The sequence below is a fragment of the Ornithorhynchus anatinus genome, chromosome 4, assembly GCF_004115215.2.
Source record: "Ornithorhynchus anatinus isolate Pmale09 chromosome 4, mOrnAna1.pri.v4, whole genome shotgun sequence".
Classification (NCBI taxonomy): domain Eukaryota; kingdom Metazoa; phylum Chordata; class Mammalia; order Monotremata; family Ornithorhynchidae; genus Ornithorhynchus; species Ornithorhynchus anatinus.
This window is the reverse complement of record NC_041731.1, coordinates 64,406,751-64,429,048: the sequence shown is the minus strand read 5'-3', so window position 1 is coordinate 64,429,048 and position 22,298 is coordinate 64,406,751.

Below are 22,298 nucleotides of genomic sequence, written 5' to 3'. Positions count from 1 at the left end.
ACAATGTCTCGCAGAAACACTGAACTGGATGATCTAGAGATTCTAGATTCTCTGACACTGTGAAAACTAAACTCTTGGTGGCAGACTCATGCTAGTGTGTTGCTCATCTTTTTTCATACCATCATCCTTCCTCCTACTTATAATTTATTTTAGTATCTGTCTCTCTCAATAGGTTGTAAATTAATTTGAGGATAGGTATCATACCGATTAATTCTGTTGTATTGTCAGGATGGTTCTTTAGTGCAGTTTAGTGTTTCATGAAGTTCTTTTGAGCTAAATGAATACCTTTGATCAATTGATTGTCATGATCTTGCCTCTATTGTGCTTTTGACTAGGTAGTGAGGAGAAAGGCAGTTATACAAGAACCAGAGACAATTAAAAACCCACAAAATATAGACATCCTATTCTGAGTACTTTCAACTTTGATATTAGGTCCAGGGAGTTAGGCAGAATGATGTTCTGACAAGACTGGTTGATTTTCCCCCTTTCCTTGACTTTTAGATTTTAGAAAATTTGAGTCTAAAAGAACCCTCAGCCTTCGTTAAAAAAGCCTAAATCTAATCATGAAGTTTCCACTTGTCTTAACCCCTAAGACCAAGTCTTGACTAGGCCAATAACTTACTAATTGGCCTCGGAAGTCCTGGGAGTTATTCATTAGCAGGAGTGAGTAATACCTAAGTAATACCTAAGTAACACCAGCCACTTGTTTGCTGCCAAAGGAGATGGATTGTACCAAAGCACTTGTGAAGAAGATTGGGAATGGCATCCTGAAGGGTGTCAGAGAAATTTGGATTGTTTGGAGGCCCAGGGGTTGGGAGTCACAGAGGGTAGGAAGATGAGAAGGGAAGTGATGGTTCTGATTTAGGTGGGATGATCAAATACTTTCGACTGCCTAAAAATCGGCCAATGAGACTCTTAAAATTTGCCATCAACAGCATTTATTAAACACCTACAATGCACTTCAGTCCTGTTCTAGGCCTGGGTGTGGTATTGGTGGTGGTGACAGGGTCACCTCTCCCTTTTTGCCTGAAACTCCCTCGCTTTGTGACTGTGTCTGATCTGATTGTATTGTATGTACCCTCTTTGGTAAAGTGCTGGGCACATAGTAGGAGCTTAACAAATATCACAGTTACCTGCCAGGACCACATAGCTGACAAGTGGCAAATTCTTCTGACTCTCAGGCCTGTGCTTTTTCTACTAGGCCACGCTGCTTCTATTGCTACATAGGCTTTCTACTTTTGCTACATACCACTACTAAATGTAAAACAACAAAGTTGGTAAGCACAAACAAGTCTATTTGCTACATAGGCTTTTTTGGTTTAGAAACGTTTCCTGAGCCTTGTTTTGAAATAATGTTTGTAGCTCCTCCTGGCCTGAGCTTTTTAGGAGAGGAAAAAAAACACCATTTCAACACATTTTTTAAATGACACAGAAAAATTCATGAAAAAAGTGACGTGCCTTCTCCACTTCGAAAGATGGTTTCTACTGCTGATTGAACTATTAGCAGAATTACTGGTGCTTGGAGCCATTCGCTGTAATATTTACTTTAGTCAATCAGTTGTATTTATTGAGAGCTTACTATGTGCAGAGCACTGTACTAAGCACCTTGGAGAGCACAGTACAACAGATTTAGCAGACAACCTCTCTGAATATCCCAGAAATAGTTGACCTCCTGCAGAAGGATAATATTTTTGTTAAGAAAAAGGAGTTGCTTCAATTAACTATTTCATTTGCAACAAAAACACAAATTAAAAGAATGTTTGAAAATAGCCCAAGAGAAAATGTAATTTGATGATTAAAGAAATCAGCCAAACACTCTACACTGCATGAAGTAGATGCTGTTAAATTTTAGTAACATCTAAAGGATTTGTTTTTGTGAGGCGGATTAACTTTGAATCTGTAAATGTCTTCATTGCCCCAGCTTTCCAAAAAAGTGCTTTGAAAATATGTCAAAGCTATTACTAACATTATTACTAAGATTTATTAAGTGCTTACACTATACAAAGCACTGGGATAATTTCAAGAGAATAAATTACACTGGCCTTGACTCACAGGTGGCTCATGTTCTAAGTGAGAAAGGATGGACATTTTTTAATTAAAAAAAATGGAAAGAGCAATAAAAACAAATTGAAATTCAACAATCCAAAACAGCAACAGAACAAGATTGTAGGATAAATACTAATGGAAAGAGCCCAGACCTGAGAGTGAGAGGACCTGAGTTCTGACCCTGGCAATGCCACTTACCTGCTGTGTGACACTGGGCAAGTCACTTGGGCAAGTCACTTAACTTCTCTGTGCCTTGGTTCCCTCATCTGTAAAATGGGGATTCATTCATTCAACAGTGTTTATTGAGCACTTACTGAATGCAGAGTACTGTACTAAGTGCGTGGGAGAGTATAATTCACTAATTCTGTCTTCTTCTTACGTAGAGTGTAAGCCCCATGTGAGTCTTGATTATTTTATATCTACCGCAGTGCTTAGTTCAGTGCTTGGTAAGTGCTTAAAAAATATCACAATAATTATTACTACTTGTGGGGAACATATTTCACAAACCTCTTCATTCCAGGCTCGTGGTCCTCGGGCAGAAATTGCCATACCCTACCCTCTTCTGGAAAAGTTGAAAAAGCAGGCTTCTTCCTGCCTTCTGTTGCTTTCTGTAAATCATTTTGGGTCTGTTTCTCCCATTAGATGATAATCAATCGAGCGATGGTATTCATTGAGCTCTTACTGTGTGCAGAGCACTCTACTAAGTGCTTGGGGAAATGTAAAACAACAAAGTTGGTAAGCACAAACTCTGCCCACAGGGAGCTTACAGTCTACAGGGAGAGACATATTAAAATAGATTATGGACTGGGGAAATAGTAGAATATAAGAACGTTTACTGTGTGGCTGGGGTTCACAGCCAAATGCATAGTCAACTCAGAGGGGAGGGCAAGTAGGAGAATTAAAGAGCTTAGTGTGGGAAGACCTCTTAGAGAAGATGTGATTTCGAGGAGGCCCCTGAAAGTGATTATGAAGGAGGGATTTCCAGGCCCGAGGAAGAATATGGGAAAGAATGTGGGAAGGTGGAAGGATAGATGAGTTTGAGATACAGAAAGTAGGTCGTTGTTAGAGGAGTGGAGTGTTTTGATTGGGTTGTAGTAGGAGATCAGCAAGGTTAGGTAGGAGGGAGAGACCTGATGGAGGACCTTATAGTAGATGGTAAGGAGTTTCTCTTTAATGTGGAGATAGAAAAGTAATTATTGGAGGTTTTTGAGGAGTGGGGAGGTATGGACTGAGTTTTTTTTTCAGAATATTGAGCCAGGCAGCAGAGTGTAGAATGGACTGGAAAGAGGAGAAGAGGCTAATGCAGTAGTCAAGGTGTGAAATGATGAGTGCTTGGATCACTGTGGTAACATCTGGATGAAGAGGCAAGGACAGATTCTAGAGATGTTGTGAAGATAGAAACAACAGGATTTCATGTCAGATTGAACGTGTGGGTTGAATGACAGAGGTGAATCGAGGCTAATGCCAAGGTTATGGGCTTGTGAGGCAGGGAGGATGGTGGTGCTGTGTACAGTGATAGGAAAGTAAGGGGGAGGACAGAGTTTGGATGAGAAGATGAATTTTGTTTTGGACATGTTAAGTGTGAGTTGTCAGTGGGGGCATCCAAGAAGAGACGTCCTGAAAGCAGGAGGAAATATGAGACTTTAGAGAAGGAGAGAGGGCAGGGCTGGAGAGGAAGACTTGGGGATCATCTACAAAGAGATGTTAGTTGAAGTTGTAAGAGCGAATGAGTTCTCCAAGGGGACCAGAATTGAGCCTTGATGGACTCCCATAGTTAGAGGCAGGGAGGAAGAGGAGGAGCCTGTGAAAGAGACTGAGAATGAACAGCCAGAGAGATGAGGAGAACCAAGAGAGTGTCAGTGATGCTGTGGTTAGATAATATTTCTGGGGGAAGGGAGTGGTCCACAGTTTTTGAGGCCAACGCCTAGGTCTTTCCCTTTATTGAACTCTCCCAAGTGCTTAGTGCAGTGCTCTGCACACAGTAGGCACTCAGTATATTTTATCAATTGAGCTATGCAAACTTGTGTTGGACTGAGCCTGGGTGTACTGGGGACTTAGGTATATCAGAGATGGTATCAAGCAGGCATAGTGATCCAGCCCATAGTTCCTAGTGATGTCCAGGGGTCTGATGGACTAATCAGCATGAACCTAGTTACTATATAATATTCTAGGGCCATGGTCTAGTGGGTAGAGCACAGGCCTGGGAGTCAGAAGGACCTGGATTCTAATACCAGTTCTAATTAGTTAACTTCTTTGTACCTCAGTTACCTCATCTGTAAAATGGGGATTAAGATTGTGAACCCCCGTCACATAGAATATGGACTGTGACCAACCTGATTAGGTTGTACCTTCCCCATTGCTTAGTACAGTGCCTGGCACATAGAAAATGCTCAGCATTTACTTAGTATTTACATTAAAAAAATACAATGTAAAACTGATTTCACATGACTCAGTTTGTCATCCTGAAATTTGTAACGTGAATGCTTCTACCCCACTGACAAACATTTTGGGAATCTGGACCTTCGGTGGTGTCTGAAATCCAAAAACCATCCGGGGTAGTTACCTGTGACATAGTTTACTCAGCAAACCTCACCACAGATGAGGATCAGAGCTACATCGGGAAAAGCTCTTGGCATTTACTTCTGACTTTTTTGGGTTTTGCACTGTTCAAATTTCTGCTGTCACAGTGGCCTTGTGATGGTGGTGGAAGCTTTTTGGGGAAAGAGTTGCTGTTTTACTTTGGCTGGCATTAAACTCAGGTACCGATAATGAAACATAAGTGACTGAATTTGTTGGATTTAGCCTTATTTTTCATCCACCCCTTTTTTCTAACTTCGTATCCACTCACACTCCTCATCCTCTCAGGGAGTCAGGGGCCTAAAGAAAATCATTGTTTTCATTATACCAAACAGTAAAAATGAAATACATTTCTGTGCTTCCCACCAAACCTCTGATTCATACCAACATAAATGTACCCATATATATGTCTATGTGTGCACGCACATATGAATTCTTTTTTATTAGCCACATGTAATTTGGGCTGTCGTGTCAGCTTAATACTCTCCCAGGGCTTATGGAAAACTTAGTATTTCATTCATATTGATTCAGTCGTATTTATTGAGTGCTTACAGTGTGCAGAGCATATGTATAGAGTCAGTATTTTTGATTTCTATAATTTAAAAAATAATGTTGAAAGCTAGTAAATGGAGGTCTATTTTGCAGAGGGTATGAATGTGCTCTCATGTATTTAAATATGTGTTAACTCTCTGGGTTTATCTTGACTTTGATTGAAACTGGGAGCCCCACATGGGACAGGGACTATGTCCAACCCTATTTTCTTATATCCGCCCCGGTACTTAGTTCGGTGCATGGCACATAGTAAGTACTTAATAAATACCACAATTATATGGCAAACCACATCCATATTTTTACCAAGAAAACTCTATGGATACACTACCAGAACAATTGCAGATGAAGGTAGGACGTTCTGGGAGAGATGTGTCCATATGACTCGACAATATTAGACAATTATTATTAGATTGTCAAATGCTTGAGGGTAGAGACTATGTCTTTTATATATGCTCCAAATTCCTTGTTACATACTGAGGATGCTCAGATGTTTCAGTCGGTGGTATTTATCGAGTGTGTACTATGGGCGGAGCACTGTACTAAACACTTGGGAGAATACAATGCAGTAGATAAATATGATCCTGCCCTCAGAGGGCTTACAGTCTAGTGGGGGAAATGGACATCAAAAGAAATTACAGACAGAGGAAGCAGCAGAGTACAAGGATGTGTTCAAAAGTGCTGTGGAAGTGGGAGCATTTGTTTGACACGTTGTTTATGGCATTTATTGTGAATATTGTTTTAAATTAGTTAACTTGGTGCCCAGGGAAAGAGTTCTCGCTCAATTGCTCACGTCGATTCGGCTCAGTGGCCCATGTTTTATTGGCTGGAAAAGGATGGGGGGTTTTCTTCTCCAGTGGGTCGGGGGAAGGGTTTGGGGGTTGGTTGACCATACTCTTTCTGCCTACTACAGATTTGTGTCAAGGAAGTGATGTTCCAAGAGTGGAATTTTTATTTCTCTTCCCCAGCTACAAACTATACCCATTCCCCCTACCAGCTTCCTCCTAATCAATCAATTAGTCGTATTTATTGAGTTCTTACTGTGTGCAGAGCACTTTACTAAGAGCTTGGGAGATTACAACATAGAGTAGTTAGCTCATTGTGGGCAGGGATCATGTCTTCCGATACCATTGCATTGTTCTCTCCCAAGCGCTTAGTACAGTGCTCTGACACAGCAAGGACTCAATAAAGATCATTGATTGACTGATGTGGGTGGTTCACCCTTCCCATCAAATCTGCCACAAAAAAACCCTAGCACAGGTCCTGCTGAAATGAAAGTGCTATAAGCTCTTCCTCAGTCATTCAGTTGTATTTACTGAGCACTTTGTGTAGAGAATTGTACCAAGTGCTTGGTAGAGTACAATATAACAAGGTTGGTAGACACATTCCCTGTCCACAAGAACCTTAAAATCTTCAGACGGAGACAGACATTAATTATAAATAAATAAAGGATAAATAAATTACAGCTGTGCAGTGAAGTGAGTAAAGAGTGCAAATTAAATTGCTTTATTTCCTAAGGTGTTTAGGGGGGTTTAAATATGTTTTGTGGGTGATTATAAAACAAACACCCTGTATCTGAACATTTTATATCTCCTCCATTTTATCAACAAGCACACCTTGTCATTCAGCCAACGGAGAAACATTTTTCTTTGAAAATCTTGGAAAAAGGGCAGAAAAGATTAGGATGGATCATTGTCAGATCTCTGAAATCGGCAATTAACTAAAATCTGCTCTCTGTAGGGAGGGCTGTGTAGTGTCAAATTGAAAAAATGTCATCTAAGGCAGTAAGACTTTCTTAGGGTGCTTTGTGGACTGAATCAAAATATTTGCAGATGCGTGAAAATGGCTCTTGCAAATGAAATGAGGATCTGATGTGGGAACACAAGCTAGGACATTTTGTTATCTGTCACATTAGATGGAGCTGCACAGGCTATATCTCTAAGCCTTCTTTCTTCTTCCCTGCCTCCTGTGTACCAGGTCCCGACTAAGTGACCATTCCTTTCTTGTCTCTCCTGCCCACCCCATTACTTAGCATTCTCCCCGCAAGGTGGGGTGAAATGGCTTTTCCTTTCTGGGCCTCGCTCCTCTCCAGACCTCACCCCATCCAGCTAAACCTGATAAAATTCATCTTACAAATGCCTGTTAGTTCAGCCAGGTGCTTTTCTGCCCTCTGGGCTAGCCGAAATCCAATTTCCTCATCCCTAGTCCAGCTAGAGGAGAGGATTAAGAAACCTCGTCTCTAGGAGTAGAATGCCGTAGTGAGGTTAACGGACCTGGATTCTGATCCAGGCTGGTAAAACGATGCATGCTCCTTGGTCCTTACTTTTCTTATTTGCAAATGTGTGTTAATACTTCTCACCTATGTCAAATATTCTTAATGTGTGATTTGTGTGGACAGGATGCTGAAGATGTCCAGGACAGATCAATACAAAAAGGGAAATTTAGTGCTGTACTAGATCACATAAAATACATTTTACAATTATTAAAGAAAGAATTTGTGGGATTTTTGAGTGAATGTTACGTGATGGATTTGGGTGGCAGAGCTTCACAGTGGAGAAAGTATGAATTGTTATTCCACTTTAAACTTGGCTTTTCTTTGTAAATTCCCAAACAATAACAATTCTAGACAAAGTTCTCAAAGAAAAGATGTGGGGTCTGAGAGGAGAGAAGACAGATTGACTGGATTTGAGGTTTATTAATAGGAAACTCTTAATGTTGATGTAAAGATGATGGACAGGGAGCTTAGTATATAGTATACTCCAAAAATGCATCTGAAACAACAGGCATTATAATTTAAGGTTTCTTGTATTCTTGCCAGAAGGTGAAGATGCTCTTTAGAGTGATAAAACTCTCTTAATTTTTTCTTCTGACCTTTTCTACAGAAATTGTTCAGCGACAACTTTTATTTTTGTTTCCCAAGCCTCAGTTTCAGTCTGATTTCTTCATCTCTTTCTTGAGGAGCTTCCCCGGGCCCAGAGTGAAACCTCTCTGATGGCTTGTAGAACATGGGATGGTGTCTCTGTAATGGTTAGCAAAGCAGAGTATATGCTTGTTGCGGTGGAGGTCTCATCTAGATTCAGGAGGAAAGGTTTCAGAAAACAAGAGCAACCACTACGGACTGCCATTTTGGAGCTCTGGTGTCTTCCTGCAGATTCCCAGGGTGAAGTTGGCTGATTCATTCATTCATTCAGTTGTATTTATTGAGCACTTACTGTGTACAAAGCACTATAATAAGCACTTGGGAGAGTACAATAAACAGACGTATTCCTTGCCCACAACAAATTTACTCCCCACCTTCTCCTTTCCACGGCTGCTCAGCTGTCCGGGTTATTTCTCAGGGGAGCTGATTGGAGTTAAGACCTGGGTTTGGCTGATGGTTTAAGCACCAAAGGATTCATGAGCTCTAAGCAGGGATTTGGATGTGATCCAGCTGGTCCAGGGTTAGAGGAGAGTGGCTCCATGAAAGTACAGCTGATGGGGGTCACCGAGACAACCGCTGGGCCAGCATTGAGGTCCCAGAAGTGGAAGCAGCATGGGTAGTGGATAGAGCATGGTCCCGGGAGTCAGAAGGATCTGGGTTCTATTCCCAGCTCAACTACTTGTCTGCTATATGACCTTGGGGAATCATGCCACTTTTCTGTGCCTCAATTCCCTGAACTGTAAAATGAGGATTAAGACCATGAACCTCAAGGGGGAGAGGAGCTGTGTCCAACCTGATGAGTTTGCATGTACCTAAGCACTTAGTACAGTGCCTGGCATACAGTAAGTGCTTAACAAATACCATAAAAAAAAAAAAACGTGGTCAGGCCTTGGTGGATTGAGCAGGAAGGTTTCACATCTCTTGGACTTGACTTGGGCTTAAGCCTCCGGGATTTCAACCTAGGCAAGACTCTTCCAGAAATACCTCCAGATCCTGGGCCAAAAGTGGCCCTCTAAAAGCATTCAACAACAAGAACAATACTGACACAATGAGGTTTTCTCTATTTTCATTTTAATATTCCCAAAACCTAAATTCTTTCAGGCAATTTGTCAGTGAAATTCAGACAAATCTGGCAGAAATCTTTCCCTTGGCATATCTATCCCATGTACCTGGATGCTTGTATCCTGCAGCGTCTGCTTACATCTTGGTTGTGCATTTAAGCTATCTTTCTCTCTCTCTGCCTTGTGCTTACCCTTCCTGAATGTTTGGCTATTCTTCCATAAGCCACTGAAGTGGCGATCTTAATAGTAATAGGGGACAATCTGGGCACAGGGTGAAAAATCTGAGGATGAAGAGCTGTTTGGTTTCTAGATCGGCCCAGGTCAATACAGGGGAACGCTGAGATGGTGGCCCGGGGAGGGTGTCGAGAATTCCTAATCCTATTGTCCATCGTTCACATCACTCATCAGTTGGGGTTTTACCGTTGTGGAGCGTAAAAGCTAAGGCTGTAAATATTTGTTTTGGGCAGATTGATGGTATCAAGTGGAAACTCCACAGTGGAAGACGATCCATCGTCACCAGGTAAGAAAATGGGTCATACCAATTTGGAGGAGTGAGTGTTGTTTTCATGGCCAAGAGAGGCAAATTCAGTTTGGTTCAGTGACCCAAACTTTTGATTATCTGATCTACCCCATTGCCATCCTCTCTCTTTTTTAATCATTTAAAATACTCCAGCAGATGGCACTTGTTCTAGAAAGTTGCACATGTAAAACCAATTAGTATTTGCCAATAGTGAAATGCCATAAATGTCACTGTTCTCCACTGAGGAGCGTGGAGGGAAGTTACGACTTACACAGAGGTTCAGTTGGTTCCCCAGAACTTTTCGCCCTCGGGTTCTCTGTTGGCTGGATGGCTGGTATTGGGGTTTTCTTTTTTCTATTTTTTTCCTCTCATTTAAAACAAATGAGAAAGTGAATAAAAGTGGCTTTGAAGAGAAGCATCTCCTCAAAGAGGCCTTCCCTGACTAAACTCTCTTTTCCTCTTCTCCCACTCCCCTCTACGATGCCCTGATTTGTTCCCTTTATTCATCCCCCCTCCCAGCCCCACAGCTCATACGTACATATCTGTCACTTATTTAGGTATATTCATGTCTGTCTCCCCCTCTAGACTGTGAGCTCATTGCGGGTCGGGAATGTATCTGTTTGTTGTTGTATTGTACTCTCCCAGGCACTTAGTACAGTGCTCTGCACACAGTAAGTGCTCAATAAATATGACTGACTGGCAGACTGACTGAGAGCGTGTCCTAGTGGATAGAGCACAATGGGCCTGGGCGTCAGAGGGGTCTGGGTTCTAATCTTGGCTCCACTGCTTGTCTGCTGTGTGACCTTGGGCCTCTCTGGGCCTCAATGACCTCATCTGTAAAATGGGAATTATGTTGATGATGATTGTATTTGTTAAGTCCTTACTATGTGCCAAGGACTGTTCTAAGTGCTGGGGGTGGGGGAGGGGCATACAAAGTAATCAGGTTGTCCCATGTGGGGCTCTCAGTTTTAATCCCCATTTTACAGATGAGGGAACTGAGGCACAGAGAAGTTAAGTGACTTGTCCAAAGTCACACATCTGACAAGAAGTAGAGCCGGGATTAGAACCCATGACCTGTGACTCCCAAGTCCATGCTCTTTCCATCGAGCCACACTGCTTCTGTATGACTGTGAGCCCCTTGTGGGATAGGGATGAGCCCCATGTGGGATAGGGACCATGTCCAACCTGATTAGCTTGCATCTATCTCAGAGCTTAGTACAGTCCTTAGCATATAGTAAGTGCTGGTAAACACTGATATTATTGCTGAGTCTCTCCATCCTCATTTCAGATGATCTGTTCTCCCACTGGGTTCGAGTAGCAGCCGCTCCCTGTGTTGAACAACAGTTACTTGACTCCAGCCTTTGGTTTGGGTATGTCCAGTGCACTGTAATATCATTGCACTTTTAGGTCACTTATTTATATTAATGTCTGTCCTCCCCTCTAGGCTGAAAGCTTGTTGTGAGCAGGGAATGTATCTGTTTACTGTTATATTGTACTCTCCCAAGTGCTGAGTACCGTGCTTTGCACACAGTAAGTACTCAGTAAATACGATTGAAAGAACAAATGAATGAGCGAAGAGGGAAACTTCCTAATTTCTAGCAATGACGATGTTGATAATTATAGTGAATCTGATTCAGGGAGAGTAAAAATGAAGGTTTCAATAAGAGAGCAAGGACAGTGAATTTATACGGCAGCGTGGTCTTACCCACGGAGTACTTTTGCAAGGGATTGTCTTATGCCGTTGAGTCGTCTCCGACCCGTAGTGACAACATAGACACGTCTTTCTCAGAATGCTCCACCTCCATCTGCAGTCATTCTGGTAGTGTATCCATAGAGTTTTCTTGGTAAAAATACAGAAGTGGGTTACCATTGCCTCCTTTGGTGCAGTCAATTTGAATCTCCACCCTCGACTCTCTCCCGTGCCGCTGCTGCCCAGCACAGAGGAGTTTTCACTTTTAGCAGATCACCTGCCACTCGCTAGCCACTACCCACGCTAGGAATGGATTGGATATGCCTTTGCTTGACTCTCCCTCCCATATTCGAGACCGGTAGAGTACTGGAAACTCTCCAGGTGCGACCCTGAGAGGGGTTGCAAGGGATTGCTCAAAAAAATCCCATTTTGATTATACTGTGTCATTTTTCATTATATATGTTCCCCACTCCCTTCACCATAGAAATCCGTCACAAATGTATTTTAGGTGCCTTTGAACTCGTGACCTACAATGATTTTTTTTGCAGCTTCTGGCATTTGTTTTGCTGCTAATACTTGAGGGTGATAAAAATCCTGCTCCCTGCATATGGTTCAGAACAGAATCTGAGAGTTGACAGTTAATGGTTGCCGTTGATTACTTTTCTGACTGTGCTTTGTAGCTATTTTTATTTTCTTGAGGGGCTCTTAATTAGAGGAAATGACATTGGGTTCTGTCCAATCAGCCTCTTGTCGGACATCATTTCCCTCACAGCAGAACTGGATGACATTTAGGTTTGTTCCTGTCAAGCTCATTCTGAGTTTTTCCGGCTTTGAACACAGTATTTGCCATGCAGGGTGAATACAAGTTATTTTTGAGATTGGTTTACCACTGGTTCGGAGAACGGGTGATTCTGTATTTTTAGCCCGGGCTCCGAGCCGAGCCAATCATCATGCTTGGAATCAGCCTGGAGCATATTCCGCTCAGACTTTCAACCTGACAGTAATCTTACCTGAAATGATGTTATTCATTCTCTTTTAATAGGACTATTTCGGGATGATTTTGATCATTACTTTCCCAGCTATAGTGGAGCACCCCCTTTCAGTTTCCCCACTTGTTAAAAATGTTTGGCTTGACAATGGAGACAATGTCTTAGTTTTTGAAAGCGAGCTAATTTTCAGGCAGGACTGCAGGTGGGCAGTAAGACCTCTACCCAGTCGGAGAGAAAGTGCTTTTGGTCAGGGGCTTTTGGGTTTTCCTTTGTGTTCCCATCGTCTATTCATTAAGCGCTTACTGTGTGTTCAAGCATTGTTCTAAGCTCTAGGGTTTGGGTATGTCCAGTGCACTGTAATATCATTGCACTCTTAGGTCACTTATTTATATTAATGTCTGTCCTCCCCTCTAGGCTGAAAGTTTGTTGTGAGCAGGGAATGTATCTGTTTACTGTTGTACTCTCAATTGTACAAATTGATTTGTACAAATCAATCGGGTCAGACACAGTCCCTGTCCCACATGGGGTTCACTGTCTAAGTAGGAGGGAGAATAAGTATTGAAGCTGCATTTTACAGTTGAGGTAACTGGGACCCAGAGAAGTGAAGTGACTTGCCCAGGGTCATGCACAGCTGATTAAGTGGTGGGGCCGGGTTTAGAATTCAGATCCTTCTGACCCCAGGCCTGTGCTCTTTCCACTAGGCCAGGCAGCTTCTCACACGTGGCTGACATGTTTCTTGCCCGCCATGAGCTTACATTCAGGCTTGGTTTGCAGCAATAAGGCCAGGCCATGTAGCAGAGAAGCAGCATCACGTAGTGAATAGAGCACGGGCCTGAGAGTCAGAAGGTCATGGGTTCTAATCCCAGCTCCACCAATTGTCTGCTGTGTGACCTTGGGCAAGTCACTTCACTTCTCTGGGCCACAGTTACCTCATCTCTAAAATGGAGATTTTGAGATGAACCCCCAAGTCTCAATTTGCTTGTATCACCCCAGCGCTTAGCAAAGAGCCCGGCACATAGTAAGCGCTTAACAAATACCGTAACTATTATTATTATTAGACCTACCTTTCATCTCCACCTCCCCCATCTTCCCCCACTTGTTCTGCCCTATTTGCTTGTGTCTTATTTCAGTTCTTTTTACAGCTGTGGTTTGAGTATCCTAATATGTCTGTTAGCTAGGCGATTCCCCCCTGTGCTCTGCTCCATGACCCCATCATTTAGGGTCCTGACCTGCCAGAGTCATTTGCTCATGGCTTGGTGGTGATGTGTCCTTTGGACTGTAAACTCCTTGTGGGCAGGAGAAGTATCCTCCAACTCTGTTCTATCGAACTCTCCCAAGTGCTTAGTAAAATGCTCTGCACACAGTATCGCTCAATAAGTACCACTGATTGGTTGCCTGAGTTTGCTCGTGACTTGATGTGTCCTCTAGACTGTAAGCTCATTGTGGGCAGGGGATGTGTCTACTATGTTTTACTGTACTCTCCCTAGCACTTAGTAAAGTGCTCTGCTCTCAGCGCTCAATAAATACCATCGATTGATTGATATGGCTGAAGCCGCTCCAGAAATTGGTTGTGATGTTGGTTCCAAGCTGCTCGCCCGCCCTCAAGAAGCCTATGCCTTGGGCTGAGGTTTCACATAAACCAGAGGCTGAGCACTCAGTGGCTCCTCTAGCCACAGAGCCCTACTGATTTTTATTTTTGTCTTTCTGTTTTGTTTCATCCCTCTCTTTCTATCTATCTCCGGTCTTCTCCTTTCGCTTTTGGATTGTGAGCCCCCCAAGAGCCAGGAACCATGTAATAATAATAATAATGTTGGTATTTGTTAAGTGCTTACTTTGTGCAGAGCACTGTTCTAAGCGCTGGGGTAGACACAGGGGAATCAGGTTGTCCCACATGGGGCTCACAGGCTTAATCCCCATTTTACAGTTGAGGGAACTGAGGCACAGAGAAGTTAAGTGACTTGCCCACAGTCACACAGCTGACAAGTGGCAGAGCTGGGATTCGAACTCATGACCTCTGACTCCAAAGCCCATGCTCTTTCCACTGAGCCACGCTGCTTCTCTAATTCCCATCTGTGTTCTCTCCCAGTGCTTAGTACAGTGCTCGGCCCATGGAAGGCGCTTAATTCTTGCCGCCGAGCTGCCCGATGTGGACGTGACTTCCCAACATCAGTGTATCATTTCCTTTTGGCTATGTAGGCTTTCTACCCAATCCCTTAAAGGTGATGTTTTCCCCCGTTTGTTTGACTGATGGCAACACACATGGCTATATCAAAATGCAAGTCACACAAACCCATCAGCCATCTCTACCACTTATGGACTCATTCTGCTCATCCTCGTCCGTATGTCTGTTTATGCAGTTGTCCGTTCAATAATAACCTTTATTACTCCCTGTGTAAAAGTGGAAGCAGCGTGGCTTAGTGGAAAGAGCCCGGGCTTGGGAGTCGGAGGTCGTGAGTTCTAATTCCGCTTCACCACTTGTCAGCTCTCTGACTCAGGCCAAGTCACTTAACTTCTCTGTGCCTCAGTTCCCTCATCTGTAAAATGGGGATTAGGACTGTGATCCCCATGTGGGACAACCTGATTACCTTGAATCTACCCCAGTGCTTAGAACAGTGCTTGGCAGATAGTAAGCACTTAACAAATACCATCATTATTGTTATTATCATTTCTCTTTTCTCTCCCCCATTGGAGTTTAGCTCCTCGTGAATCTGTCCCTTCTTTGTTTTGTGATTCCCACCCGTCTACCACAGTGCCCTGCCTTAAGTGGGTGGCCAGTAAATCCTATTTCATCTGCTTTATGCAAGTGTGAAGGAAAGTTAGAGACTCAGATGAGTGTTAGTCAGTAGTATCGAGTTAATACGCCTAATTCTACTGCTGTGATTGGAAGGGCTCAGTGGAAGGGAGGTTCTTTGGAGATCTTTTGCTTCATGTTGGTATTTGTTGGTATTTGCTAAGCGCTTACTATGTGCCGAGCACTGTTCTAAGCGCTGGGGTAGATTCAAGGTAATCAGGTTGTCCCACATGGGGCTCACAGTCTTAATCCCCATTTTACAGATGAGGGAACTGAGGCACAGAGAAGTTAAGTGACTTGCCCACAGTCACACAGCCGACAAGTGGCAGAGCTGCGATTCGAACTCATGAGCCCTGACTCCAGAGCCCATGCTCTTTCCACTGAGCCACGCTGCTTCTCCAAAGTTAGGCTTCATGTACCTAACTGTTCAGGGAAAGATTTATCAAAGAGACTTTAGACCTGAAAGCATGGACCTCCACTAGGAATCTGCATGGCCTAGTGGATAGAGCACGGGCTTGGGAGTCAGGAGGACCTGGGTTCTAATCCTGTACCACTACTTGTTTACTGGGTGACCTGGAGCAACTGTTACTTCAACTGTAAAATGGGGATTAAGACTATGAGAGCCAAACTAACTCTCTTCCTCACTTCAAAGCCCTACTGAGAGCTCACCTCCTCCAAGAGGCCTTCCCAGACTGAGCTTCCCCTTTTCCCTCTGCTCCCTATGCTCCCTCCTCCTTCCCCCCTCCACTTCCCCTCAGCTAAGCCCCCTTTCCCTCTGCTCCTCTCCCTCTCCCTTCCCCTCCCTTCAGCACTGTGCTCATTTGTATATATTTTTATTACCCTATTTATTTTGTTAATGAGGTATACATCCCCTTGATTCTATTTATTGTGATTGTTGTCTTATTTTTGTCCGTCCGTCTCCCCCGATTAGACTGTGAGCCCGTCATTGGGCAGGGATTGACTCTATCTGTTCCCGAATTGCATTTTCCAAGCGCTTAGTACAGTGCTCTGCACATAGTAAGCGCTCAATAAATACTATTGAATGAATGAATGAATGTGGGACAGGGACTGTGTCCAACCAGATTAGTTTATATCTACCTCAGTGCTTAGAACAGGGCTTGAGACACTGTAAGTACTTAACAAATGCCAATTCAGTTCAGTTGTATTTATTGAGCGCTTACTGTGTACAGAGCACTGTACTAAGCACTTGAGAGAGTACAGTATAACAATAAACAGACACATTCCCTGCCCGCAGTGAGTTTACACTTTAGAGGATGAGCTTATATCATCGTCATCACCTCTGGTCCATCACCATCATCATTCTCATTAATGATATTTATTGAGTACTTACTGTGTACAGAGCACTTACTAAGTACTTGGAAGAATACAGTACACGAGAGTTGGTAGACACATTCCCTACTCACAATGAGTTTACAGTCTTAAGGGGTATTCCCAGTCACTAAACTATAATTCAGGTACAGAGGATTATTATTATTATTGTATTTAAGTGCTTACTATGTATCAAGCACTGTATTAAGCACTGGGGTAGATACAAGATAGCCAGATTTGACCCAATCCCTCTTCCACATGGGGAGAGAAGAGGCAAATCCATCCTCGTTTTACAGAGGAGCAAACTGAGGCATAGAGAAATTAAATCACTTGCCCAAAATCTCACAGAGGGAAACTGGCAGAACAGGGATTCGAACCCAGGTCCTCAGACCCTCAGGCTGGGGCTGTCGTCATGTTCTTCTTGCCTGTTTGCAGGACAGGTGTTCTCCGCAGGAGTGGTGGTAATGCAGATAGGGGAGGCGGCCCTGCTCTGGGACTGGGGGCAAGAGTGGTCCCCTCCTTGTCCTCATTGGTCAGCTGTGGAGGTCAAAGTAATTTTGATAATAATTGTGGCATTTAGGAAGCACTTACTGTATTCCCAGCACTGTTCTAAAGGCTGGAGTAGATTCCATGTAATCTCATTTTGGGCAGAAATGTGTCTGTTGGTTATTATATTGTAATAATAATAGTTATGATATTTGTTAAGCACTTACTATGTACCAAGCACCGTTCTAAGCGCTTAAGCGAGAAGCAGCGTGGCTCAGTGGAAAGAACACGGGCTTGGGAGTCAGAGGTCATGGCTTCAAATCCCAGCTCTGCCCCTTGTCAGCTGTGTGACTGTCTGCAAGTCACTTAACTTCTCTGTGCCTCAGTTACCTCATCTGTAAAATGGGGATTAAGACTGTGAGCCTCACGTGGGACAACCTGATTAACCTGTATCTACCCCAGTGCTTAAGCGCTTAACAAATGCCATCATTATTATTATTCAGGGTAATCAGGTTGTCCCCTGTGCGCTCACAGTTTTAATCCTCATTTTACAGAGGAGGTAATAGGCACAGAGAAGTTAATCAGTTTGCCCAAGGTCACACAGCAGATAAGTGGCGGAGCCAGGATTAGAACGCACGGCCTCTGATTCCCAAGCCCATGCTCTTTCCACTAAGACAAGCAGCTTCTCTCCCAAGCACTTAAAACAGTGCTTTGCACACTGTACGTGCTCAGTAAATACGACTAAATGAATCAGATAGGAAACAGCCTCTGGCCCACCTGGAGGTCCCAGCGTAAAAGCAGCCAGATAGTTAATCTCCACTGTACAAACGAGGGAATTGAGGCATATAGAAACTAAGTGATTTGCCCAAAGTCACAGAGCAGGCAAGTGGTAAGGTTGGAATTAGAACCCAGATTCTCCTACTTCCAGTCCTAGGCTCTTTCCACTGGCTCACACTGCCTCGCGGTGCTGATTTAGAGTTGGCCATATAGCTAGTCTCTTAAGAAGTTTTATCCACATCACTCAATCTCAACTAGCAAAGCAGGATCATCAACGAATAGGTGCTAGAACGATCTTCCTCCTTCCAGAGAAGCAGTGTTGCCAAGTGGATAGAAGATGGGTATGGATGTCAGAAAGACCTGGGTTCTAATCCAGCCTCCACCACCTAGCTGCTCTGTGACTTTAGGCGAGTCATGACTTTGGGAGAGTCACTTAACTTCTCTGTACCTCAGTTATCTCATCTTTAAAATGGGGATTAAAATAGTGAGCTCCATGTGGGACAGGGACTGTGTTCAACCCTATTAGTTTGTATTTACCTCAGCACTTAGTCCAGGGCCTAGTACATAGTAAGCGCTTAACAAATACCATAAGAAAAAAATATCAGCTCCTCAAACGTGGAAACAGTGATATCGCAACACTCTAAGCTTGTCATGGGCAGGGAATTCTGTTGTATTGTATTCTCCAAGTGCTTAGTACAGTGCTCTGCACATTGTAAGCACTCAGTAAATATGAGCCCCAAAGCACTTATCTGTAATTTATTTATTTACATTAATGTCTGTCTCCCCCTCTAGACTGTACACTTGTTCCGGGCAGGGAATGTGTCTGTTGATTGTTATACTGTACTCTCCCAAACGCTTCTGCGCACAGTAAGCACTCAATAAATATGATTGACAGATTGATGATGGGGATATGTGAAGAAAATGGATATCATACAGCTTCTAGTCAAGGATCATGGAACTTGGAGTCTTACTAAGGGCTTGCTTGCTAATGATTAGCACCTGGTGGACCACACCTGTGGGTACTTGTCATTATCATCCTATAAAGAGCTCTCAGCCTTGTTTTTTCAGCTGGGGTGTTTTTTTTTTTGGTTAAGGTTTTTTTTTTTGTGTGTGTGTGTGTGTTTGGGTCTATGGTGGCTCAGGAGGAGAGTGGAGGGCAATAGCTTCTCTGCCCCACACTGTCACCCTAGCTCTTTGAATTGGGAAAGGATCTTGGGGAATCTGTAGAAGATGAAGAACATGGGGGTTTCCAGCAAAGAAGGCTTGTGGAAAGAACGCCTCAGGAATTTCCAGGAGCTGTTGGATCAAGGAGAAAAATGGAACAAGGTGGTAGAGATGCTAGAGAGCAGAGGAAGGATTAGCAACAGTCCTAGGTAGAGAATTGGAGGTAAGATCCCAGTGCTGACTTGTCCCCTGATACAGGCTATTGGCTGAGTGAGGAACACTCTAGGCTGTAAGCTTACTGTGGGCCGAGAATCTGTCTGTTATATTGTACTTTCCCAAGTGCTTAGTATAGAGCTTGATTACTATTGATTATCCTTATATTCTACTGTTTCATCTATTTGTAACAATATCTGCCTAGCCCTATAGTCTGTAAATAGAGAAGCAGCATGGCTCAGTGGAAAGAGCTTGGGCTTCGGAATCAGAGGTCGTGGGTCCGACTCCCAGCTCTGCCACTTGTCAGCTGTGTGACCGTGGGCAAGACACTTCACTTCTCTGTGCCTCAGTTACCTCATCTGTAAAATGGGGATTAACTGTGAGCCTCACATGGGACAACCTGATGACCCTGTATCTCTCCCAGCGCTTAGACAGTGCTCTGCACATAGTAAGCGCTTAACAAATACCTACGTTATTATTAAATTCCTTGTGGGCAAAGGTAGAATCTATCACCTCTGTTGTGTTATACTTTCCTAAGTGCTTAGTACAGTGTCCTACATACAGTAAGTGCTTAATCGGTACCACTGATTGACCAGATTGAGAATGTGTCTGTTGTGCTCTCCCAAGCGCTTAGTACAGTGCTGTGCACATAGTGCTCAATAAATAAAATTGATTTATAGTCACACCCAAGTGCAAGGATAGGATGTTAACATTTGACATTATCTTTGATTGTGAAGGACAGGTGGGTATGTGTGCGTTTGTGGATAACATATGTCCTGTCTTATGCTGTTGAGTTGTCTCCAATAACAACTCCATGCACACATCTTTCCCAGAACACCCTCTGTACTCTCCCAAGTGCTTAGTAGAGTGCTTTACACAAAGTAAGAACTCAATAAATCTGACTGATTGGGATATGTGAAGACAATCTTTAAATCAATAATCTGGGCCTTGGATTTTCACTAAGGGCTTGCTTGCTAATAGTTAGCACCTGGTGGGCTCCACCTGCAGACACTAAAGACCCTGCAGACTCTATAAATAGCTCTCAACCTTGTGCTTTTTGCCAGTTGATTGAAAGTTTTTGGGGTTCTTTTTTGAGTGATTGTGTCTTTGCTGGCTCAGGAGAGTGAAGGGCAGGAGCTTCTGTGCCCCACACTCTCACCCTGGCTCTCTGAACTGCGAAAGGATCTTGGGGAGTCTGTAGAAGATTGAAAACATGAGGGTTTCCAGGAATAAAGGTTCCTGGAAAGAACGCCTCAGGAATCTCCAGGAGTTGTTGGACGAAAGAGAAAAATGGAGCAAGGCCGTGACGATGCAAGAGAGCAGAGGGGAGGCAGAGCAGGTAAGAGCCCCGTGCTGGTTTCTCCCCTAATACAGGCTGTTGGCTGAGGGAAGAAGACTGTAGACTGTAAGCACATTGTGGGCAGGGACTCTGTGTATTGTTATACTGTACTCTCCCAAGCGCTGAGTTTAATGCTCCGCATAGAATAAGCACTCAGTAAATAGGATTGAACAGATAGAGGAGGGCAAGAAGCCTTCTTGGGGGCATATCTCCTCCAAGAGGCCTTCCCTGATTAAGCTCTCCTTTCCTCTTCTCCCACTGCCTTCTACACTTCCCTGACTTGCTCCCTTTGTTCATCCCCCTGCCCCCCAGCCCCACAGCACTTAAGTACATATCTGTAATTTATATTAAGATGGGTCTCCCCCTCCCTACTCTGTAAGCTCATTGAGGGCAGGTAATTTGTGTGTTGTTGTTTTGAACTCTTCCATGCATTTAGTATAGTGCTCTGCCCACAGTAAGCACTAAATAAATATGATTGAATGAAAAAGAGGATGGGGAGGAAAAGATACCAGCCTCATGATATAGAAGCAACCCCACAGCACTTTTGTAAATATCTCTAGTGTCAGCTTGTTATTGGTAGGAAACAAGTCTGCTAATTCTTTTGTAGTCCCCCAAGCCCTTAGCACAGTGCTCTGCACATGGGAAGCACTCAAATACTATTGATTCTCCTTTTATTCTGCTATTTCACCTATCTGTATCTTAATATCTGTCTACCCTTTTAGACTTTAAGTTCCTTGTGGGCAAAGGTAGAATCTACCAACTCTGTTGTTTTTTTCTAAGTGTTTAGTACAGTGCACTGCACACAGTAAGAGCTCAATAAATGCAGTACAAAGTGGAAGGAAAGGAAAATGAAGACTTCCAAGGAGTCATTTGAGAGAGGAAGGAGGGCGGTTGAGTCATTCAGAGGGTGATTAGAATTAGATGTACAGAAAATGCAGCGTGGAGTCTTTAAAGTGAACATATGGTGGGCATTCTAATCAGTGCAGTGCTTGCTAGTAACTCAGAGATGTAAAGGCAGTTTAAGTGTGGGTATTTTTGTCTTTACAAAGTATTCTGTGTGAAATGGATTAATGGTTGAGCATGTGAAGATCATTGTTGTGGATAGGTAATGTGTCTTTTATATTGTGTTGTGCTCTTCCAAGCACTTAGCACAGTGTTCTACACACAGCGCTCAATAAATAAAATTGATTTTGTAGTCACACCTAAGTGCAAGGATAGGATGTTATCATTTGACATCATCGGTGATTGTGAAGGACAGGTGTGTGTGTGTGTGTGTATATGTATACATATAAAACTTCTTTGTGTGTTTTCTACAGAATCCTTTTCCGATTAAGTGCTTTTCTTTTCTTCCATTCCCTTTTGTGTCACCCAGACTTGTTCCCTTTATTCATCCTCCCAGACCCAGAGCACTTATGTACACATCTGCAACTTATTTAAATTAATATCTTCCTCTCTAGACTGTTTATATAATTATGGCATTTGTTAAGCTCTTTCTATTTGCAGGCACTGTTCTAAGTGATGGAGTAGATACAAGGTAATCAGCTTGTCCCATGTGGGGCTCACAGTCTTAATCTCCATTTTACAGATGAGGTAACTGATGCACAGAGAAGTGAAGTGGCTTGCCCAAGGGCACTCAGAAAACAAGTGGCAGAGCTGAGATTAGAACCCACGTCCTCTGACTCCCAAGCCCGTGCTCTTTCCACTAAGCCACACTGCTACTCTCCCAAGCACTCAGTACAGTGCTCTGCAAATAGTGAGTGTTCAGTATGATTGATTTTTTTTTAGCTACCGCAATTCAATGAAGAAAAGCCATTATTCATTCATTCAATAGTATTTATTGAGTGCTT